Below are 24093 nucleotides of genomic sequence, written 5' to 3' on the forward strand. Positions count from 1 at the left end.
GCTTTAATATGCTGAACGCGCAAGAAAGTTTCATAAAGATAAAGCAAATAGTGGGAAATAAAATGCATTTCTACATTCTCAAGAGTAATAGCAAAGGCTGGCAAAAAATACTATGGATCTGAGACTAATTAGCTACATTTATAGCAGACTTAGGCAAACTCGGCCGTCCCGATGTTTTGGTCATTATCCCTGACCACTGGTCCTGTTAGCTGGGGATGATGGGAGTTGTAGTCCCAAAACATATGGGGGGCCGAGTTTGCCTATGCCTGGTTTATAGCTTTTGGGGGAGATGATTTGCAGTTGTTGTGTGCAGACTGACCTCCCTGGCAAGGAAAGAAGCAGAAAACCGGGGTAGAGAGCAGGAAATTTTGAAAGCAACTGCTATGCCAGTATTTTGTTTTCTGTTTTTGTCTTGGAGGGATGCCGTTGTCGGACGTTCCTGGGCTGTGCCTTCATTTCGTTCTAATTTGCTGAAATGAAAAGAAGAGAAAGCTGCTTTATAGGGTGAACATTCCTGTTTCAACTTCCTGGACTCTGAATAGGGCTTGGGAGGAACTTCATTGGTTATGGATAAGTTGGGGGTTATCCTTGGTCTTGTATGGATGGCTTCCTGATTGGGTTGTCAACTAAGGGATGTAGACCCAAAGAAATCAATGGACTGAAGTTAGTTATGACTTAGTCCATCTTTATTGCATCCCTATAACCTTTGCCCTCTCTGGATTGTATCCCATGTTGTGGGACAAAAGATTTTTCCAAATAGGAGGTTGTGTGTTGAGAGAGATCAACCTCTCTGATGCAAAACATGAAAGAAAAGGGGAAGGAAGACTACACTTGTCATGCAAAATGGTAGAAAGAGGGGCAGAGACAGGGTTCTTAAGCCTGCCAGTTCTAGTAACACTCAGCAGTTATAAAGTGTCGTGTGTGTGTGTTGGACCAAGGTAGGTCAGGATTATTCTTTTCTCAGAAACTGCAGGTGTTTGATAATATCTGGAGAGAACCCACAATGAAGTGCTGCTCAAAATGAGATAAATGTTGATGGGGGCCGAGATGGGGAGACTTCCAAGCTCTCAGTCCTTTACATTATGCTTCCTAAAGCAGGAACATAGTGTGGGTTGCTGGCACCTGGGATGGTAGACTGAGCAGCAGTCAGTCCCTTTGCTAAGTGACATCTAATCGTGGGAGTCTCTCCTTGCAAACTAGCCCCGACCGGTAGCAGAGATAAGGCAGAGAAACCCAAAGCCACTGTGTCGCCTCACTCTCCTGTCCTTGCAGCAAGGCGCAACACACATGGCTCTGGCAGTGCTTTCCTGCCTTTCTACACCTGGCCCAGGGGCAGGGCACGCACTGGCATCCCCTCGCCTACCGCAAGAAAGAGGCACTGCCACTGCATTAGCCTCGAAGGCCTCAATGAGGGAGCCTGACATGGGGCATCTGGTTGTGCCCCCTTAGAAATTTGTGCTCAGGGCCCCACCGTCACTGTCCAGAAGCAGAGCACAAGTGCTTCGCCTTGAACTTGGCTAGGACCAGCACTTTTTTAAAAAAAACCCAGTTGTATTACCAAATGTATGGCATATCCCCCCATTCCCCAGGAACAGCTGTAGGATAAGCTCTTGATATCTATTAGTTTTTGGGGTTTTTTAATGAAAACAAATAAAAGCTGTCGCTTACCTCCTCAGCCTCGGCCCCAGCGGCGGCCCCAGCGCCAACCTCGGCGAAAGCCTCGGCGAAAGCCACCTCGGCGGCCTCGTCCACCTCCCAATTCACGCCTGGCATCCGCCACACTAGCCAATCCTATGATCAGGATAAGTGCCAGCAGCCAGATCCATTTGAAGTTCATTTTTATCTGAAATCTTCACAGAATCTTCAAACCTGTTAAAGCATTTCATATCAAAGGTGTGACTCAACAGAGGTTCAATCTGCATTTTTTCCATAAAGAAAGGCCAAAAATCGCAGTGTTTGGTTTGACATTTGTATAGCATTTCTGGTGTCCAAAAGTGCTGTTATGATGACATCATTCCTCTAAGGTAAATCAGTATTATTATCTCCCACATTGTGAGGGCTGAGACAGAAAATGGCTTGCTCAAGTGAATTCATAGCAGTGGCAAGATTCAAACCAATGAAAATTCACATCTGAGTAGGTGCATGAACTCCTAGGGTATCACTAACACCCCTCCCCATGTTTCAAAGCTTAGGAATGTGTCATGTGTTATGATGCTGGACTTGATAAAGTTTGGGTTTGATCCAGCAAGGCAATCCTAACTAATAAAGTTCTGAATCTCTCAGTTTCCTGCTGCATCACAGAGGAGAAAGAGGTAAATATTAATGAACTTGAGCAGCAGAAGTTACACAAATAAAGAGAAGGAAACAGGTAGAAATACAAGATAAATGTACTTGAATGGAAGAATAAACTACAAGATAAAAATTCATCAACAGGCACAAACACTCAAGCAGCTGTGTCTTATCAGCACAGATATCATAGCAAGCAAAGCAAAGTGTGAGGAAACGTGGCTCCCCCAGGCTCTTTCTTCAGGCTACAACTCAATTCAACTGGCTCATGGAAATCAAAAGACTCCAACTCCATTCATGTGAATTCACACTCTCACACACCAGTTAGAGATGGATGAACCTGTCAGTTTCAGAGTCTCTCAATTTCTCATTTTGACAATCTCAGATTCAGTTTGCTGTATTTTGCCATCAACTTCGAAATTTCTTATAGGTTTGCATGAAGATTCATCAGAATTTCTCCTAACACCCCCCCTTGTTGTATGCAACTTTGCCTCACATACACATTTTTGCTGGCAATATTCCCTAAGAATGCATTTTGGTCTACTATTTTCACCATTATATGCCTTTCTAAGCCCCTTATGTGCACTTTCCGTACATCTTCTCTTGGTTGGAGAGGGTAACACAAAATTCGCAGAAGTCTGAATTTAGAACAAAAGCCTCATTTCAGTTTGTGTATTGCGAAGTGGGTAGAGTTGCATGAAAATGAAAATCAAACCAAATCCCTTGCCTCCCAGTTACTAGAACCACTTGACTTACCCCACCTGAATGAGTTGCTGAACAGCTCGATGACAGACAGCAGGATATCAAAACTCAGAAGGGCAAGGCTAATTTATATGGTTCAAGAAGACCTCCTCCTTCCTGTTGCAGCCCCTTGAGGTGAAACTGCTATCAATAATTGGGCCAATGAAATAACTGTTAGTAAACCCAAAAGCCAAGAACTGGACGTTGGGTTCAGGAAACAATGCAAGGCAACAGACTTTTGTAGCAACAATTCAGTTGATTTCTTATATCTTTTATGTCAAAAATATCCAACCGTTTTGTGGTCACAAGAAGCTGCTGCTTCCATGTGTTGCATTTTCCTATCTTGAGCAACAGGAAAATGAGACTTAGGACATTTTAAATGGCATTCTCGTTTATCTGGCAATGTTTCTTTTCTTTTTTACCTGCAACTTTCTCATGCAAGGAGGAACACAACTTTAGCAGATTCATTGTGTATCCCCCTCATATATGCTCATTTTTAAAGGTATCCCCCTAATATATGCTCATTTTTTAAGGTATCACCCTCATATATGCTCATTTTTAAAGGCAATGATTCCACAAAACCAACATTTGAATATCTACTTGAGAAGGCTTTTGATGGTGCTGGGCAAGGTTTATATTTCAGATTGGGCTTTTTTTAAAAAGTCTATAATTTTTCTGTAGTCACTCCAAGTAAGAGATTTTTTTAGGAGCTCAGTAATTTCTGTTCCTTTAGAACAGAATGTATGTATTTATTATATTTATTTGTCACTATGTACAAGTGTCTCAGTGTGATTGACATAAGAAAAGTAAGAAATAGCACAAAACATTAGACCGAAAGCACACTCACAGTGAAATGGATGAGCCTCAACATTGGAAAACCTCCTTCGTGGTTCATTCAAAGTTGATGTATTGATATGTCACTGAATATTTATTCCTGTCATTGTTTCATGATTCATATTGCTTCTGTGGTGATGACTTGTTTTGATAGGAGGTATGGTCCATATACAGGAAGGAGAGGGATGAGGAAGCAGTATCAGTGGATTCTACTTCAGACCTGTTCAAAACTGCTTAAAATCTGAAATGCAGATGTGCTCCTTCTGGTCCTCAGGACAATGGGAACATGTCCTTTTCTCAGACTATGACCAAGTGTGTATGCTAACTTCATTATTTCCTCCCAAATGAGAAAAAGCAGCTTCTAGCTCAAGGGGAGTACTTGGTGCATTAATATCCAATTTCTGAGCAATTGAGTTGCACATATGCCAAGTGCATAACAAACTTATCTGTTGTATCTGAATGTGTGCACTTCAGTCAGAAAGAATGGAACCAACTGATATGTCAAGAAGGAGGTTTCATTTTTGCTCCATTCTGCTCTTTTCCTTTTTGTGATGGTGTCAGGAGGGTAACTGATATCCATTGAGTCTCCATCAACTCTCATAATTTATTTATCTATTTAATTAATTTGTACACCGCCCATCATCCGAAGTTCACTGCATAAAAATACAAAATGGGAACACAAAATACAGCATGAAGCAAAAACAAACCATTAACCCCCCCTTACTGGGATGTAGAATTTTCATCAGGAAAGGCCTGGTTAAGGAGAAAACTTTTTGCCTGGCCCCTAAAGATATATAAGGAAGGCATCAGGTGAGCCTCCCTAGGGAGAGCATTGCACAGACAGGGAGCTACAGCTATGCCCATTCTAAGAAAAGGGCTGTTGGAGGAAGAAGCATTTTTGATCTGTGTTGACATTCAGAAAAGCATATTGAAGCCACTGAAGACATTACTTTGTTGGATATCACAATTCATTATGAACTGGTGGACAAATGGCCACGTATGTTGTGCCTCATCAGCACTCAATTTAGAGTGGTTCCCCCGCACAGGGGCACCGAACCAAGGGGGTGCAAAATAATTATAATACTTAGATTTATACAGATACCTAATCAAAGTTAGAAATATTAAGTTGGGGGAGTGGCATGCTCAGGGTGTCGTATTACCAAAGTTCACCTTGCCCTCATTAAGAGAGTGCAGGCCAGGAGATGAGATAAAGATGTACAAGCTTCTACGGCATATGCATATGAGATAAAGATGTACAAGCTTCTACGGCATATGCCGTAGAAGCAAAGAAAGTAAAAATATACTAATATGCATTTCTGGTTTCCCTCCTTCTGCTGTAATATAGATATCAGTTCTCTGTGAATTAGTTTAAAGTGTTGTAGGGTAGGATTAACGGTGTGATCATGTAAAGTATATTTTCCCCCACTAAGGAGAGCACACCATATATTCGTGAGTGATCCTTTACAGAACTCTAATAGCAAATGCAAACTGAGAATACCAGCAAATGGTTACTAAAACAGGGTCACTGGGAAACATGAAGGAGTCATTAGCATGTTCAGAGATCACTAGAATTACAAATATTGTTTTTTAAAAGCCTGTTGGGGATTATTCATAACAGTAGGAGAATGGGCAAAATTTAGTTGATATATGCACATTACCCAAGTCTTGTGGGAGTATATTGGTATATATATTGACCTCTTCCTGAAAGGATTATGTGCATGTTTTCCACGAGGCCTGCTTAATGTGCACAGCTGTCAGTCGTGATGCACAGTAACCTCTCAATGTCCATTTTTCGTATGATAGATAGCCCCCAAAGCCCCAGAATGTTCCCTATAGCCATGGTACATACAGTTCGGTTTCAGTTGGGAAATAAAAACAGAAAACTGAGGGGGTGGGGGTGGCAGTGGTATGTCCTGGTTGGAGAGGATAGCTGGCTGGAACCCTGAACAACAGTGCTTCTGTTAGAAGGTGAGGATATGCTGTAACATCTTGTTGTAGGTCCTATTGTCCTATCTTGGGCAGTGGGCTCTTAAGTTAAAATATTTCTGAAAATGTTTGACAGCCCTGCCCCATGGTATGAGAAGCCCACTCGCCCTTTTTCATGCGGCTGCATTGCGGGACGGAGGATGCTTCAGTGGGGCCCCAATGGGGGAATTCAAACTGTCTGGGCCCTTCCTGGTGGGCGGAGAGGGCATAAGCGTGCTCCCTGCTCCAGCAAATGGGGATGCAAGCTGGGACTTGGGCTGTGTGGAGGGCAAAGCCAATGGAGCCGATGGTGGGTTTTCCTCAGATTGCCCATTTAAGCAGCCAGCCCCCTGCCCCCTGGTATGAGAATAGGGTAGTGAATGGATGATGCTTTGAGTCTGAAATCATCCCCACAAAGCTGCATTAGCCACAGGAAGAGATGAGCAGGTACCATACTGGATAAAGGACTGGTTCTGTAGCTGATGCAAACCATTTCAATCTTACACTGACACGTCTTGATGGACATTCTCACACTCAAGAAAGAATTGTGTCTCTTTGGATTTCACAGTGAATGGATTGGAGGATGCTCTGAGTCTGAATGATTGTCATAACTTGGAATGGACGATTTCCCATAGGTCCACCACAGCTCCCCCTGCCCCCTTTGCCTCTCCACATCATGTGGTGTGGCCCAACAGCTTTAAGTCACCTGAAGCCATTTTTCCCACAGGCACCTTTCTGCCATGTACCTTTGAGTTAAAGGTTGATGGATGGATGTCCACTGTTGGATGAGGAGCTTGTAACACCAGCTAACCCAGGAGAAAAATAATCTCAATATCTATACCAGGCATAGGCAAACTCGGCCCTCTAGTTGTTTTTGTCCTACAACTCTTTTGATCCCTAGCTAGCAGGACCAGTGGTCAGGGATGATGGGAAGTGTAGCCCCAAAACACCTGGAGGGCCGAGTTTGCCTATCCCTGCTGTAGACTGTATTCTTGTAAAATATATTGCTAGATATCCAGCCTACTTGGAAAATAGACTTGTGTCACTTTGCACAGCTGTGAGATAAGAGCTTAAAGGTGAAAAAATGTCAAGACCATCAAAAAGAGAAACACATCATTATTATTATTTTTGCAATGCTTTAATATGCTGAATGCGCAAGAAAGTTTCATAAAGATAATGCAAACAGAGAAATAAAATGCATTTCTACATTCTCAAGAGAAATAGCAAAGGTTGGCAAAAAATACTATGGAGCTGAGACTAATTAGCTACGTTTATAGATTTTGGGGGGAGATGATTTGCAGTTGTTGTGTGCAGACTGACCTCCCTGGAAAGGAAAGAAGCAGAAAATCGGGATGGAGAGCAGGAAATGTTGAAAAGCGACTGCTACGCTAGCATTTTGTTTTCTGGTTTTGTCTTGGAGGGATGCCGTTGTCGGATGTTCCTGGGCTGTGCCTTCATTTCGCTCTAATTTTCTGAAATAAAAAGAAGAGAAAGCTGCTTAGAGGGTGAACATTCCTGTTTCAACTGTCTGGAATCTGAATAGGACTTGGGAGGAACTTCATTGGTTATGGATAAGTTGGGGATTATCCTTCCTCTTTTCTGGATGGCTTCCTACTTGGGTTGTCAACTAAGGGTTGTAGACCCAAAGAAATCAATGGACTGAAGTTAGTTATGACTTAGTCCATCTTTATTGATTTCCTGTGTCATTGCATCTGCTGTTTCTTTCTCTTCCATTCCCTTTCCTTGCTATCTCCTTGCTATCCCTATAGCCTTTGCCCTCTCTGGATTGTACCCCATGCTGTGGGAGTAAAGTTGGCCAAAATGATTTAGGGAACCTTCCTTTACCCAGGGATTAAGTTAAACGCATCCATACGATTGTAAACACCGTAGATTTTTCCAAATGGGAGGTTGTGGGTTGAGAGAGATCAACCTCTCTGATGCAAAACACGAAAGAAAAGGGGAAGGAAGACTACACTTGTCATACAAAATGGTAGAAAGAGGGGAAGAGACAGGGTACTTAAGCCTGCCAGTTCTAGTAACATTCAGCAGTTATAAAGTGTCGTGTGTGTGTGTGTGTTGGACCAAGGTAGGTCAGGATTATTCTTTTCTCAGAAATTGCAGGTGTTTGATAATATCTGGAGAGAACCCACAAGGAAGTGCTGCTCAAAATGAGATAAATGTTGATGGGGGCTGAGATGGGGAGACTTCCAAGCTCTCAGTCCTTTACATTATGCTTCCTAAAGCAGGGGCATAGCATGGGTTGCCGGTGCCTGGGATGGTAGACTGGGCAGCAGTCAGTCCCTTTGCTAAGCGACATCTAATCGTGGGAGTCTCTCCTTGCAAACTAGGCCCAACTGGTAGCAGAGATAAGGCAGAGAAACCCAAAGCCAGGACTGCCGCTGTGTCGCCTCACTCTCCTGTCCTTGCAGCAAGACGCAACACACATGACTCTGGCAGTGTTTTCAAGCCATCCTCCTCCTCCCTCCCTTACCCCTGGCCCAAGGGCAGGGCACACACACACAAGGCATCCCTTCACCTGCCGCAAGAAGGAGGCACTGCCACTGCATTAGCCTCGAAGGCCTCTATGAAGGCCTCCGTCACTGTCCAGAAGCAGAGCACTAGTGCGTCACCTTGAATTTGGCTAGGGCAGCACTTTTTTTAAAAAAACCCAGACGTATTACCAAATGTATGGCATATCCCCCCATTCCCCGGGAACAGATGGAGAATAAGCTCTTGATATCTATTAGTTGTTTCTTTTTTAAAATGAAAACAAATTAAATCTGTCGCTTACCTCTTCAGCCTCGGCCCCAGCGGCGACCCCAGCGACGGCCCCAGCGAAAACCGGGTCGTCCATCACGTCGACCACCTCGGCTACCGCCTCGGCGACGGCCACGCCTGGCATCCGCCACACTAGCCAATCCTATGATCAAGATAAGTGCCAGCAGCCAGATCCATTTGAAGTTCATTTTTATCTGAAATCTTCACAGAATCTTCAGACCTGTTAAAGCATTTCATATCAAAGGTGTGACTCAACAGAGGTTCAATCTGCTTTTTTCCATAAAGAAAGGCCAAAAAAAGGCAGTTATTGGTTTGACATTTGTATAGCATTTCTAGTGTCCAAAAGTGCAGTTATGATGACACCATTCCTCTAAGGTGAATCAGTATTATTATCTCCCACATTGCGAGGGCTGAGACTGAAAATGTCTTGCTCAAGTGGCAAGATTCAAACCAATGAAAATTCACATCTCAGTAGGGAGGGGAGTGCATGTACTCCTGGGGTATCACTAACACACACACACACACACACACACACACACACACACACACACCACAACATGTTTTGAAGCTTAGAAATGTGCAATGTGCCATGATGCTGGACTTGATAAACTTTGGGTTTGATCCAGCAATGCAATCCTAACTAAGAATGCATTTGGTCTGCCTTTCTAAGCTCCTTATGTGCACTTTTCGTACACCTTCTTTAGGTTGGAGACAGTAACACAAAACTCACAGAAGTCTGAATTTTGAACAATAGTCTCATTTCAGTTTGTGTATTGCCAAGTCGGTAGAGTTGCATTAAAATGAAAAGCAAACCAAATCCCTTGCCTCCCAGTCGCTAGGACCACTTGACTTACCCCACCTGAATGAGTTGCTGAACAGCTCGATGACAAACAGCAGGATATCAAAACTCAGAAGGGCAAGGCTAATTTATATGGTTCAAGAAGACCTCCTCCTTCCTGTTGCAGCCCCTTGAGGTGAAACAGCTATCAATAATTGGGCCAATGAAATAACTGTTAGTAAACCCAAAAGCCAAGAACTGGACGTTGGGTTCAGGAAACAATGCAAGTCAACGGACTTTTGTAGCAACAATTCAGTTGATTTCTTATATCTTTTATGTCAAAAAAATCCAACCGTTTTGTGGTCACAAGAAGCTGCTGTTTCCATGTGTTGCATTTTCCTATCTTGAGCAACAGGTAAATGAGACTCAGGACATTCTAACTGGCAACCTCCTTTATCTGGCAATGTTTCTTTTCTTTTTTACCTGCAACTTTCTCATGCAAGGAGGAACACAACTTTAGCAGATTCATTGGCCTAGGTATCCCCCTCACATATGCTCATTTTTAAAGGCAATGATTCCACAAAATTCCACACTCACAGTGAAATGGATGAGAAAACCTCCTTCGTGATTCATTCAAAGTTGATGTATTGATATGTCACTGAATATTTATTCCTGTCATTGTTTCATGATTCATATTGCTTTTGTGTTAATGACTTGTTTTGATAGGAGGTATGGTCTATATACAGGAAGGAGAGGGATGAGGAAGCAGTATCAGTGGATTCTATTTCAGACCTGTTGAAAACTTCTTAAAATCTGAAATGCAGATGTGCTCCTTCTGGTCCTCAGGACAATGGGAACATGTCCTTTTCTCAGACTATGACCAAGTGTGTATGCTAACTTCATTATCTCCTCCCAAATGAGAAAAAGCAGCTTCTACTTACTTAGTGCATTAATATCCAGTTTCTGAGCAATTGAGTTGCACATATGCCAAGTGCATAACAAACTTCCCTGTTGTATTCTGAATGTGTGCTTTTCAGTCAGAGAGAATGGAACCAACTGATATGTCAAGAAGGAGGTTTCATTTTTGAGCTCCATTTCTGCTCTTTTCCTTTTTGTGATGGTGTCAGGAGGGTAACTGATATCCATTGAGTCTCAATCAACTCTCATGATTTATTTATCTATTTCATTAATTTGTATACCACCCATCACCCAAAGTTTGCAGGCCGGTTCACTGCATAAAAACACAAAATACAGCATGAAACAAAAACAAACCATTAACACACACCCCCCCTTACTGGGATGTAGAAGGATGTAGAATTTTCATCAGGAAAGGCCTGGTTATGGAGAAACCTTTTTGCCTGGCCCCTAAAGATATATAATGAAGGCACCAGGTGAGCCTCCATGGGGAGAGCATTGCACAGACAGGGAGCCATAGCAGAAAAGGCTTATTGTCATATTGTCGCTCTCCATACCTCTTGTGGAGGGGACACACGAAGAAGGGCCTCCCATGATTATCACAAGTACCAGTGAGAGCAGTCGGCTCCCGCTCCTCTTGTCCTGGAGTCTCAAAGCAGTTCCGGGCCAGAAACATAGTAGGTCATGCCATGGATCATGACACAGGGTCTTTTCAGTTGTGCTGCCCCAACTCCAGGGCCGGATTAATACCTTTGAGACCTGAAGCACTTAAAAGATTTTGGTTTGCCCATATATATCTCATTCAAAAGATAACCAATAATAAACCGTAAAATAAAACTTTATTTTTCAAAACGAAACAGAATCTACAGCAAGATGGAAAACAATGTTTATTTTTCTATACTTGTTTAAATAATGTTGGGGTTTTTTTTTTTTTGTTCAGCTGCACCATATTGTCCATGGTAAATCTGGCAATGGAAAATTTCTGTGGTGCACCCCTTCCCTTATTCCATAAGCACATGCTTATTTTGCTTATTGGATATTCCAACCCTGCCCAACTTTCAAACGCTGTCCCCAGGGGGAGTCCCCTAATGCTGAGAGTGATGTATCTCCAGGCCTCCCTATTCACCATCCCATGGGCTCAGAGAAGGATTTCTGCAAATGCTGGAACACTTTTGTTAAATACTGGTTTTCTGTTTTTATATTACTACTACTACTACTACTACTACTATTACTATTACTATTACTACTACATACATGCATACATACATACATATCCCGCCCATCTGGCTGAGTTTCCCCTGCCAATCTGGGCGGCTCCCAACAGAATATTAGAACAAAATAAAATATCAAACTTCCCTAAACAGGGCTGCCTTCAGATGTCTTCTAAAGTCAGGTAGTTGTTTATTTCCTTGACATCTGATGGGATTCCACAGGGCGGGCGCCACCACCGAGAATGCTCTCCGCCTGGTTCCCTGTAACCTCACATTTCATAGTGAGGGAACCGCCAGAAGGCGCTGGACCTCAGTGTCCAGGCTAAACCATGGGGGTGGAGACGCTCCTTCAGGTATACTGGGCCCAGGCCATTTAGGACTTTAAAGAGCAGCACCAACACTTTGAATTGCGCTCAGAAGCATGCTGGGAGCCAATGTAGGTCTTTCAGGACCGGTGTTATATGGTCTTGGCTGAAGCATTCTTCTTCCTGTGTTCTTTGCTCTCCTCATGGAATCCTCCAACTTCTTACACTTTCCTCCTCATATTTCTGTGCTACACTCTTAGATCACTAGTCAATTTAAACTGGGGAATACCAAGTATGGTTTCTCTCCCTTTCTACCTGTTTAGCTTATTGCATTGAAATGACCGTACAGGGAGCTAGTTCTTGGAATCATAGAATCATAGAGTTGGAAGGGACCCTGAGGTTCATCTAGTCCAACCCCCGGCAATGCAGGAATCTAAGGCATCCATTACAGATGGCCATTCAATCTCTGCTTAAAAACCTCCAAGGAAGGAGAGTTCACAATCTTCCAAGAAGTCTTCTTCACTGTCAACAACTCTTACCATCAGAAAGTTATTCTAGATGTTTAATTGGAATCTCCTTTCTTGCAACTTGGATCCATTGGTTCGGTTTCTACCCTCTGGAGTAGGAGAAACAAACTTGCTCCATCTTCCATGTGACAGCCCTTGAGATATTTGAAGATGGCTATCATATCTCCTGGGATCCTGCAAGTTTAAGCTGTTTTAACCTGTGTGTGAATATGTGTAGCTCCTGAAATATAGAAACATATCCATGTGCTGGAACATGCTGTGCTGGAACATGCTGTGGAATATGTTCCCTGTGGAATAATATGTGAACCACTCGCCAAGAGCTATGCATTCTGCCGGCATCTGGCCCGCTGTTCTCTCTTTCTGGCCCACTGAAATCTCCACTGTGCAGAACCATCTAGATGGGATCATATTGAGGAAGGACCTCACAGTTAAGCCAGATGGGTCTATCAGTTCTCTTCCATTGCAATATGCAAGCTGAAAAACAACAGTCCTTTGGAATTCACACTTCTCTGAATTTTGCAGTGCAGTTCTTCAGATAAGTAATGCATACAAAAGTACATATACTAGTGTATAGTGTACATAATAAAGAGTGCTTATATTGATGAAAATAATATTAAAAATGTATTTCATTGGGTGAAATGGTCTTGCAAAAATGTTTACATCAGGCAAAATTACATTAAAATGTGTATATTGGCAGCACTAATCAGTCACACTAAAATGCTGATTCAAAAGGACTTTTTAAAATAAATGCACAGTGATTTGGAAAGATAATCTGAACTTGAGAGATTTCGTCATCCCTAGCAATCTGCCACCTTTGTGAGGATGTGTGTGGAAGTGACTCTTCTGCACTGCATCCTGAAGGATTTCTCTTTCTAAGGCACTAGGGCATAAACAGGACTTGAATTACCAGTGGAGGAGTAACATTTGCCCCATTTGTAATGCCTGCCTAAGGAGGTACTTAAAAGATTCAAGCACAGGCCCATCACACACATTTGCGTAAAATATGCATATCCTAATTTATATGTATAGATGCAAATTTAGGTCTATGGGAAAACAAAGGTGGTAGCTAATTCTCACTGTGCTTTTCCTGAATTTCCTGCAGTCCTTATCCAGGGACAAGAATGAGGAAATGCATCTCGAAAAGGGAGACAAAGTGCATAACATTTGCACATTTATAAATAGCCACTTGAATGTAAATAGGAATACACTGCATTTCACCATATTAGGGAGGACTATGACCAGGTGACTTGTGTGCCTGCTCAGGCTGCTGTCTTGGTGGCAACAGTTGATGGGCATCTACAAGGCCCCAGACTGCTCTTCCTTCTTGTCGTTTTTCATCTTTAAACTGTACTGCGACAAGGCCAGTTCTTCAGATATAGGACTGTTCTCCAACAACAGCTGCCTGCTGTAAAAAAAAAGGAGCTATGCCAATTCTAAGAAAAGGGCTTTTGGAGGAAGAAGCATTTTGTTCTGTGTTGACATTCAGAAAAGCATATTGAAGCCACTGAAGACATTACTTTGTTGGATATCACAATTCATTATAAACTGCTGGACAACCGGCCACCTATGTTGTCCACAGGGGCACTGAACCAAGGGGGTGCAAAATAATTATAATACTTAGATTTATACAGATACCCAATCAAAGTTAGAAATATGAAGTTGGGGGAGTGGCATGCTCAGGGTGTCGTATTACCAAAGAGAGTGCAGGCCAGGAGATGAGATGTACAAGTTCCCAAGATGCACATGCAGTAGAAGCAAAGAAAGTAAAAATATACTAATATGCATTTCTGGTTTCCCTCCTTCTGCTGTAATATAGATATCAGTTGTCTGTGAATTAGTTTAGGGTGTTGTGGGGAGGGATTAATGGTGTGATCACTTAAAGTATATTTCCCCCCCCCCACTAGGGAGTGCACACTGTATATTTGTGAGCGCTCCTTTGCTAAACTCTAATAGCAAATGCAAGTTGAGAATACCAGCAAATGGTTACTAAAACAGGGTAATAGGGAAATGTGAAGGAGTCATTAGCATGTTCAGAGATCACTAGAATTACAGATTGTTTTCTAAAAACCTGTTGGGGATTATTCATAACAGTAGGAGAATGGGCAAAATTTAGTTGATATATGCACATTACCCAAGTCTTGTGGGAGATTAGGTATATTGACCTCTTCCTGAAAGGATTATGTGCATGTTTTCCACGAGGCCTGCTTAATGTGCACAGCTGTCAGTCGTGATGCACAGTAACCTCTCAATGTCCATTTTTCGTATGATAGATAGCCCCAAAAGCCCCAGAATGTTCCCTATAGCCATGGTACATACAGTTCGGTTTCAGTTGGGAAATAAAAACAGAAAACTGAGGGGGTGGGGGTGGCAGTGGTATGTCCTGGTTGGAGAGGATAGCTGGCTGGAACCCTGAACAACAGTGCTTCTGTTAGAAGGTGAGGATATGCTGTAACATCTTGTTGTAGGTCCTATTGTCCTATCTTGGGCAGTGGGCTCTTAAGTTAAAATATTTCTGAAAATGTTTGACAGCCCTGCCCCATGGTATGAGAAGCCCACTCGCCCTTTTTCATGCGGCTGCATTGCGGGACGGAGGATGCTTCAGTGGGGCCCCAATGGGGGAATTCAAACTGTCTGGGCCCTTCCTGGTGGGCGGAGAGGGCATAAGCGTGCTCCCTGCTCCAGCAAATGGGGATGCAAGCTGGGACTTGGGCTGTGTGGAGGGCAAAGCCAATGGAGCCGATGGTGGGTTTTCCTCAGATTGCCCATTTAAGCAGCCAGCCCCCTGCCCCCTGGTATGAGAATAGGGTAGTGAATGGATGATGCTTTGAGTCTGAAATCATCCCCACAAAGCTGCATTAGCCACAGGAAGAGATGAGCAGGTACCATACTGGATAAAGGACTGGTTCTGTAGCTGATGCAAACCATTTCAATCTCACACTGACACGTCTTGATGGACATTCTCACACTCAAGAAAGAATTGTGTCTCTTTGGATTTCACAGTGAATGGATTGGAGGATGCTCTGAGTCTGAATGATTGTCATAACTTGATTGGACGATTTCCCATAGGTCCACCACAGCTCCCCCTGCCCCCTTTGCCTCTCCACATCATGTGGTGTGGCCCAACAGCTTTAAGTCACAGGCACCTTTCTGCAGTGCACCTCTCCTTTGAGTTAAAGGTTGATGGATGGATTTCCACTGTTGGATAGAGAGCTATTAAACACCAGCTGATTCTATGAGTGTGGCCATAAATAATCTCAAGCTCTTGTAAAATATAGCGCCAGATAACTAGCCTGCTTGGAAAATAGACTTGTATCACTTTGCACGGCTGTGGGATAAGAGCTTAAAGGTGAAAAAAAGAGAAACACATCAATTTTTTTTGCAATGCTTTAATATGCTGAATGCGCAAGAATGTTTCATAAAGATAATGCAAATGGGGAAATAAAATGCATTTCAACAGTCTCAAGAGTAATAGCCAAGGTTGGCAAAAAATACTATGGATCTGAGACTAATTACCTACATTTATAGCTTTGGGGAAAGATGATTTGCAGTTGTTGTGTGCAGACTGACCTCCCTGGCAAGGAAAGAAGCAGGAAATCGGCGTAGAGAGCAGGAAATGTAGAAAGCTACAGCTAAGCTAGCATTTTTCTTCTTCTGTGTTTGTCTTGAAGGGATATCATTGTCGGAGGTTCCTGATCTGTGCCTTCATTTCGTTCTAATTTGCTGAAATGAAAAGAAGAGAAATCTGCTTTATAGGGTGAACATTCCTGTTTCAACTGTCTGGAAGCTGAATAGGGCTTGGGAGAAATTTCATTGGTTATGGATAAGTTGGGGGTTATCCTTGGTCTTGTCTGGATGGCTTCCTACTTGGGTTGTCAACTAAGGGATGTAGATGCAAACAGTGACATTGCATCCTTTTTTGTCACCTGGGGTGCATCTGCGTGTGCACCAGGGAGGACCAGGGGTTGGGTGTGGAGGGTGAACATCATCATTCCACAGCATTGAGGGGAGGAGTGAGAAAGATACATAGTAGTGGTTTCCACAAAGAATGGTTAAGAATATTCTAAGAAAATTATGCAAGACTGACTTTTTGTAGTGGAGGGGATGAAAAAGGAAGAACCTCAGAAAAATATTTACTGTGAAATTTCTGCTTAGCTTTACATTATTCACACACACTGGTACCTCCTGGCATTTTCTTTTTCTACTGCAACATCACTGAATGGAAGGGAGTAAAAAAATTATGTTTCAAAGTGGGGGAGGGGCCACACATGAGAATATTTGACTCAAATGTGCTACTTACGGAAGAAACACCATATCGTGTTCCTGATAGAATTGTTGAAACAGCACCCTCTTCTTAAACATGTACTTCTAGGTATTCCAGAGTATCCACATTCTCTTCTCCGGTTAGGAGGTACATGGCAGTTGCCTATTCAATAAGTAAAGCTGAGAGTTCTTTATTCATTGAAGAATAGTTTAATTTAGCTTCAAGTCAACATTAGCCATGAAGATTTCCAAGCAAAAGAGAAATAGGATGCAGCCTGATCACCAAAGTCCTTCAAAATTTCAAATGTAAAACAATGTTCTGTTTGTAGGTACACATGGAAAATAAGTATGCTCAGTGGTAACCTTTAGCTTCAAAGAGTGAAGTCAATTACACACACAGCGAAACCTCAGCTCTGCCATTAGCTTTAGTCTATTGGTTGCCCAAGAGCCATAGGGGAGATACTCCCAAGGGTGATTTTTCAAGACAGCAGGAAGCTGGAGGTCTTCAGATCTTAAGAACTTGGAGCTGTGTGACGCCTGAACTGTTCTGAGCAAAGACAGAGAACCTCTCATATTCTTTCAGACCTTCCTATTCACCTGAGATTTTCAATTTCTGAGGTCTTATGCATTGTTTCTGGCACACCGAAATCTCCAGAATGCAGAACAATCTACATGGGGTCGTATAGAGAAAAACAGCCCACTTATAGGGATGTGATTGTATTCTATGACTGACAACTTCCAAAAGAGGAGCCAATGCTTATTTTGTCACCAGAAAAGCAACAAATAGATCTGTGACATGTAAAGACTAATACATTTACTGCAGCATCAGCTTTTCTGAATTACAAAAGCTGATGTTACAATAAATACCTTCAGGGGCAAAGTTCTCTTCTGATCACTTGGCTTATCAGCCATGACTCTTATAACCTTTTGTACGGGGGCAAATGAGTAGCCATACAGAGGTGGGGAACCCCCGGTCCATGGGCCAATGAGTCCCACCAGGTGTTCCCATTTGACCCATGAGCCTATGTGGGTGAAGCTACACCCACCTGCACTTCTCCTTATCATTATCACATCACCTGATGAGGAGGGGGGAGATAACAATCTGACTTGCTGATCTAGAAGGCTCTGTAGCCCGAAGGAACTTGCAGAGTATGACCCATTGACATCAGCTAATTGTACTTTTAAGTAGACATGCATTGGATTGTGCTGAAAGACGGTAATGGAATGGATCCCCTAGGAATCATCCACCAACACAATTCAGGCCACCTGCCTTTTGGCCACCTGCCTTTGGAGGCTGTTGAAATCAGTGGTCAGTAACTAGGTTGTCCAGGGAGCCAAACACTGGTCCCCAGTGGCGTAGCGTGGGTTGTCAGCACCCGGGGCAAGGCAAGTAATTTGCGCCCCCTAACCCGTGGATTTGTGCCCCCTAACCCGTGGATTTGCGCCCCCTAACCCGTGGATTTGCCCTAACCCCAGATGTTGCACCCGGTGCGGCCGGCCACCCCTGCACCCCCCACGCTATGCCACTGCTGGTCCCTTCCCACTGCTGCTACCCTGCTTTTTATGCACTGTAAAAAAATATCCCATCCAATCATGTTTTTCCAAATTTATGGCATTGTTCTCCCTCCCCCGCTTCTAGGAACAGGGTCATAGCTGTAGAATAAACTAGTATTAGCTATTAAATAGTTTTCAAAAAAGTGAAAGTAATTTAAATTGCTGGCTTACGTCTTTGTCCTTTGCCACCTTCGCCACCTCCCTGGCCATTTGCGAAACTGGCGAATCCTAAAACCAGGACAATGGCCAGGAGCCAGAACAACTTGAAGTTCATTTTTTTCTGAAATGTTCTCCAAATCTTCAAACCTGTTGAAAGATTCCAGATGAAAGTTGTGACCCAGTAGAGTTTTAATATACTTCCTTTTCAATGAAGAAAGGTATAACAAATGGAGGCTTTCAGACTGGGTTGGCAAATCATGAGTTCAGAATAGGTGACACTTAACATCTGTATAACACTTTTTAGTGTCCGAAGTGCTTTGCATGCATTCTGTAGCTGTTATCATGGCATCAATCCTCTAAAGCAAACTATTATCTCTGACATTGCAGGGGAAACAGGTAGAAGGAGAAGGAAACAGGTAGAAATCCAAGATAAATGTTTCTGAAAGGGAAGATCAACCGCAATATTAAAATTTATCAATAGGCACAAAAATTAAGTGGTTGTATCTTATCTGCACAGATAAGTGTGACATATTTAGGAAGCTCCTTGCTTGATTCAAGACAGTTGAGATCTGAGGAAACCTGGTTGTACCAGGCTCTTTCTGCAGACCAAAGTTCAACTTAAAACTGGCTCGTGGAAATCAAAATATTTCAACAACATTCATGTGCATATGTGTACACACATACACCAGTTAGAGATGGATGAATGTGTCAATTTCAGTGTCTGTCAATTTCTCATGTTTACAATCTCAGATTCAGTTTGCTGTATTTTGGCATCAGCTTTGAATTTTCTTATAAATTTGCATGAAGATTCATCAGAATTTCTCCTAACATCCCCCCTTTTTTTGTATGCAACTTTGCCTCACATACACATTTTTGCAGGCAATATTCCCTAAGAATGCATTTTGGTCTGCTATTTTCACCTTTATCTGCCTTTCTAAGCCCCTTATATGCACTTTGCGTGTACAGGCGGAGTCCCCAGATCCCGCGCGGTCCCCCCCGTCATGTGGAATAACGACTCAAGACAACGTGCTATGGGATTAAATTGGCCACAACTTTATTAAATTTCAAATGTGGGTAGACCTTGGCTCAGGCATTGGGCGTTCTCCCTCCCCAGTCCCCAGCTGGGGACCTAGGGAGCATCAGGGTTATCCAGTGTGTGTGGGGGGGATGGGCCGGCTCTGGAGAACATATGTTCAAGCAGAGATAGCCGCCCCCGTTACGCCGCCGCCGCAGGGGAGAGCAATGACGACCTTTCGGCGTATGGTCAAAGCCCCCCTTCAGAAACCCCTTTAACGGGGAACCCTGGTATCACCGCCGCAAAGAGGAAGATGGACTAAACGAATCCACCCAAGGCCTGATACCACCAAAGTTGTGACGTTTTGCTACGGGAAAGGCGAAACCTGCCAATGCAGGGAAATTCCTTTCCGGCCCTTTAACAGCGACCTTAATGTAGCAGCGCCCGCATACCTGTGAAGAAAAGTTAACCTGCAAAACCTGTGAAGAAAAGTTAACCTGCAAAATAAGACATTAACTGAGGGTGGGTAGGGTGGGCGAAGCTCTGGAGCCAAGTGAGGATTCCCAGGTAAGATCCTCCCTCTATTGTGTGGGCAGGTAATCCCTCCCCTACCTGGCCTGGTCTCCTTGGCAACGCTTCCCCCAGGTGGGATTGGACAACTGACTGAGGTAGGCGGAGACCTCCAGGTATCCCACCTGAGGGAAGGCAAAGCCAAGCCTATGCTGTTGGAGCCGCTCCAGATCTAGGGGCTGCACGCGTCCACACAAAGGGCGCCCCCCATTTTAGGCAGGGAGCGGTCATTCCATACATCTTCTTTTGGTTGGAGAGGGTAGCACAAAATTCGCAGAAGTCTGAATTTAGAACAAAAGCCTCATTTCAGTTTGTGTATTGCAAAGTGGGTAGAGTTGCATGAAAATGAAAATCAAACCAAATCCCTTGCCTCCCAGTCGCTAGAACCACTTGACTTACCCCACCTGAATGAGTTGCTGAACAGCTCGATGAGAAACAGCAGGATATCAAAACTCAGAAGGGCAAGGCTAATTTATATGGTTCAAGAAGACCTCTTCCTTCCTGTTGCAGCCCCTTGAGGTGAAACTGCTATCAATAATTGGGCCAATGAAATAACCGTTAGTAAACCCAAAAGCCAAGAACTGGACGTTGGGTTCAGGAAACAATGCAAGTCAACGGACTTTTGTAGCAACATTTTAGTTGATTTCTTATATCTTTTATGTCAAAAAAAATCCAACCGTTTTGTGGTCACAAGAAGCTGCTGTTTCCATGTGTTGCATTTTCCTATCTTGAGCAACAGGTAAATGAGACTTAGGACGTTTTAATTGGCAACCTCTTTTATCTGGCAATCTTGCTTTTTTTTTAGCCTGCAACTTTCTCATGCAAGGAGGAACACAACTTTAGCAGATTTACTGGTCTCATGTATGCTAATTTTTGAAGGCAATAATTTCACAAATTCAATATTTTTTATTTTTTTATTTTGTTTTTAAATTACTTTATTGAACTTAAAACAAATAACACAAAATCAAAATTATCCATAACAAATAAACATCAAAGAGTTGTCGATATTATTACAGTTCATCACAGTCTTCTTCCAGTTTCATTGACTTCCCGCCAACTCCATCTTGCTTTAAATGTATATTTATCTAGTGCACTGTTTGTGTCTATTTTAGATAATTGCTTAGCCAAAATATTGTACTTTCTTAAACCTGTTCGGTGTATAACAGAAGCTATTCAAAGGCTGCCACAGATTTTATATTGTTCCAATCTTTTATGTAACTTTTAAATAAACCCCATTTATTGAAAAATGCTTAATCTGCATGGTCTCTTATTCTTCCTGTTATCTTAGCTAGTTCTGTGTACTCCATTAATTTTTGTTGCCACTCCAATTTTGATGGTACTTTTTCTCCTTTCCAATTTGATGCTATTAAAATTCTCACGGCCAGTGTCGCATATAAGAATAATTCCCTTACACTTTTTGGAATATCGGAACCCAGTATCCCAAGAAGGAAGGCCTCTTGTTTTTTTGTAAACACAATTTTAAGCATTTTTTTTAAAGTTCCATATATATTTCATCCCAAAATTCCTTAATTTTTCTGCAACTTCACCACATGTGCAGCATCAATCCCACTGCTTCTTTGCATCTCCAACATTTGTTTGAAACATTCTTATACATTTTGAATAGTTTTAAGGGAGTAATGTACCAACGGTACTGCATTTTCAGAAAGTTTTCTCTCAATGTGTAACAAGCAGTAAATTTCATATTTGTCCTCCAGAGGTTTTCCCAATCCTTCATTAAGATATTATAGCCAAAGTCCTGTGCCCATTTTATCATGATGGATTTTACCTCCTTTCCAGGTTTACCTGACTTCCCATTCAAGGAGGAGTCAGTACATTTTGGAAAGCATTTTAGTTTTTGAATTAATCAGATCATTCTCTAATCTAGATGGTTCTGTTGCAAATCCTTTTCTTATGTCTACAGTGGTGCCCCGCAAGACGAATGCCTCGCAAGACGAAAAACTCGCTAGACGAAAGAGTTTTCCGTCTTTTGAGGTGCTTCGCAAGACCAATTCCCCTATGGGCTTGCTTTGCAAGATGAAACGTCTTGCGAGTTCTTGTGAGTTTTCCCCCTTCCCCCCCTTTTTCTAAGCCGCTAAGCCGCTAATAGCCATGCTTCGCAAGACGAAAAAATCGCAAGACGAAGAGACTCGCGGAACGGATTAATTTCGTCTTGCAAGGCATCACTGTACTTTAAATGTCTCATTCAACTGATGGTATAGGAGCCAATCTGACAAGTGTTTTCTTATTTCCTCGAAATTCTTAAGTTTCAATTTATTATCTTCCTCCTTAACTAATATTTTGTATGCCATCCAGTTTTCTTTCATATTTTTCTTTTTTAAGAAAAGTGCTTCCAGGAGGAAATCCACCACAGTGCTTTGGGTTCCAAGAGCTCTTTATAGTTTGCCCAGACCATGTAAAGGGGCCTTCTTATGATGTGGGTTAGGAAGTTTGTATGGACCTTTACTTTATCGTACCCTAGGTACACATGCCAACCATACTGGTTGTCATAGCCTTCCAGATCTAGTAGGTTTGAGTCCTGTAAAGTACACCACTCCTTAATCCAGGTTAGGCAGGCGGCCTCGTAATATAATGTTAGATCTGGCAACGAGAACTTCCCTCTTTCTTTTATGTCAATTAAAAACTAGTGTTTGATTCAGGGTCTTTTCCCTTGCCAGATGAACCTGGAAATATCTCTTTACCATTTTTTGAGGCTGTCTTTCCCTCCCATCACAGGTATTGTTTGGAATAAAAAGAGCATTTTCAGTAACACGTTCATTTTTATGGTTGAAATCTTTCCCAAAAAAGGAAAGTTTAAACTACTCCATATATCCAAATTCCTCTTAATTTCACTCCAAATTTTGACATAATTGTCTTGAAAAAGATTAATATTGGGGGGGGGGGTGATCCATGTACCAAAGTATTTTACTTTTTGGCAGATCTTCAGGTTTGAGGGTTTTTTCCAGATCTTCTCTGTCTTGTATTGTGAGGTTTTTAACTATAAGCTTTGTTTTGGAACTGTTAAGTCTAAATTCCACTACTTGTCCAAAGTTCTTGATTATTTCTAGTGTCCTTAATTGTCAGGGAACTGCCATTGGCTCAGGAGTGAGAAATAGAAGGGCAGTTGTGGTACAGGGAGCCTCCGAAAATCTTGTGAAGCAGTTCCTCTTCTGGGGAGGAGGAAAGCCCCACCTCCAGTGGGGAAGAGGTGCAAGGACCAGAGGATGCTGGTGGGAGCCTTAACACCGCTCCTGGGCAAGCCGGACAGGAGGGAAACACACCCTTGCCATTGCCCATCCTGCGCAGTAGCCTAAGGCGCAAAGAGGGAAGGAGAAGGTTGGGGCTTACGAAACTCTTATGTTGGGGAAGGTCCAAAGAAAGACCACTCCCGGATCCTGCTAACAATTGAGCCAGACATGAGCTTTGGGGCTCTTCACTGTAAATAGTTTGCAGCAAAATAAAGCCTGTAAAACACGGGTTGGAGTCCTGCCTGGTTACTCTCAAGCAACCGCAACAGCCATCTGACATTAATAGACTTTCTTCAGGGTTTTCAGTCATTATAATAAGGTCATCTGCGAAGGTTTTCAGTTTGTACGCTTTCTCACCTAATGTAATTCCTTTTATCTCTTGGTCTTCTCTTATTTGATTGTTCAGCACTTCCATGACCAAAATGAATATCAATGGGGATAGTGGACACACTTGTCTTATTCCTTTTCTTATTATACAATCCTCTGTGATGTTACTGTTGATAATTATTCTTGCTTGTTGATCTGAGTAGATCACCTTACTTTGCCTACCCATGCTCTAGGACCTGTCAGAGCCATCATGACTCCTTCTCAAAACCCAGCTCTTACTATGTTTTGGGAAGGAGGCAGGAAGACTCCCCCTCAGCTAGTCGCGTAGTGTGAGGGAACCAGTTGCACCACTCCAAATCTGCCTTTGATGTAGTATTCTTTAACATGTAACAAAACCCTTTTGCTGTATATTTTGTGATAATATCCAGAGCTACAAATGTCTATTTCCTCATCTTAATCCCCCCTATGTAATAGCAAATGAAAGTTGAGAATCCCAGCAAATGGTTACTAAAACAGGATCCACTGGGAAACATGAAGGAGTCATTAGCATATTCAGAGATCACTAGAATTACAAAGATTGTTTTTTAAAAGCCTGTTGGGGGTTATTCATAACAGTAGAAGAA

The 24093-nt window shown here is 42.6% G+C and overlaps 2 long non-coding RNA genes across 4 annotated transcripts; both read right to left on the reverse strand.

Moving 5' to 3' along the window:
- Positions 1-23: 23 nt before the first annotated feature.
- On the reverse strand, positions 24-20332 carry LOC307214553. Of its 3 annotated transcripts, none has more exons than XR_013838204.1 (4): positions 20298-20331; positions 18326-18460; positions 16638-16763; positions 24-470 (listed from the first exon to the last, which is right to left on the reverse strand). It is a non-coding gene; the product is annotated as an uncharacterized lncRNA (long non-coding RNA). The 3 variants fall into 3 exon arrangements; XR_013838205.1 differs by lacking the exon at positions 24-470 and adding an exon at positions 15726-16060 and having other exon boundaries at positions 20303-20332; XR_013838206.1 differs by lacking the exon at positions 24-470 and adding an exon at positions 15726-16060.
- LOC307214554 lies at positions 6963-9494 on the reverse strand. The gene is made up of 3 exons (XR_013838207.1): positions 9459-9494; positions 8618-8824; positions 6963-7298 (listed from the first exon to the last, which is right to left on the reverse strand). It is a non-coding gene; the product is annotated as an uncharacterized lncRNA (long non-coding RNA).
- Positions 20333-24093: the final 3761 nt, after the last annotated feature.

This window comes from Podarcis cretensis, assembly GCF_951804945.1.
Source record: "Podarcis cretensis genome assembly, chromosome: 4".
Lineage (NCBI taxonomy): Eukaryota > Metazoa > Chordata > Lepidosauria > Squamata > Lacertidae > Podarcis > Podarcis cretensis.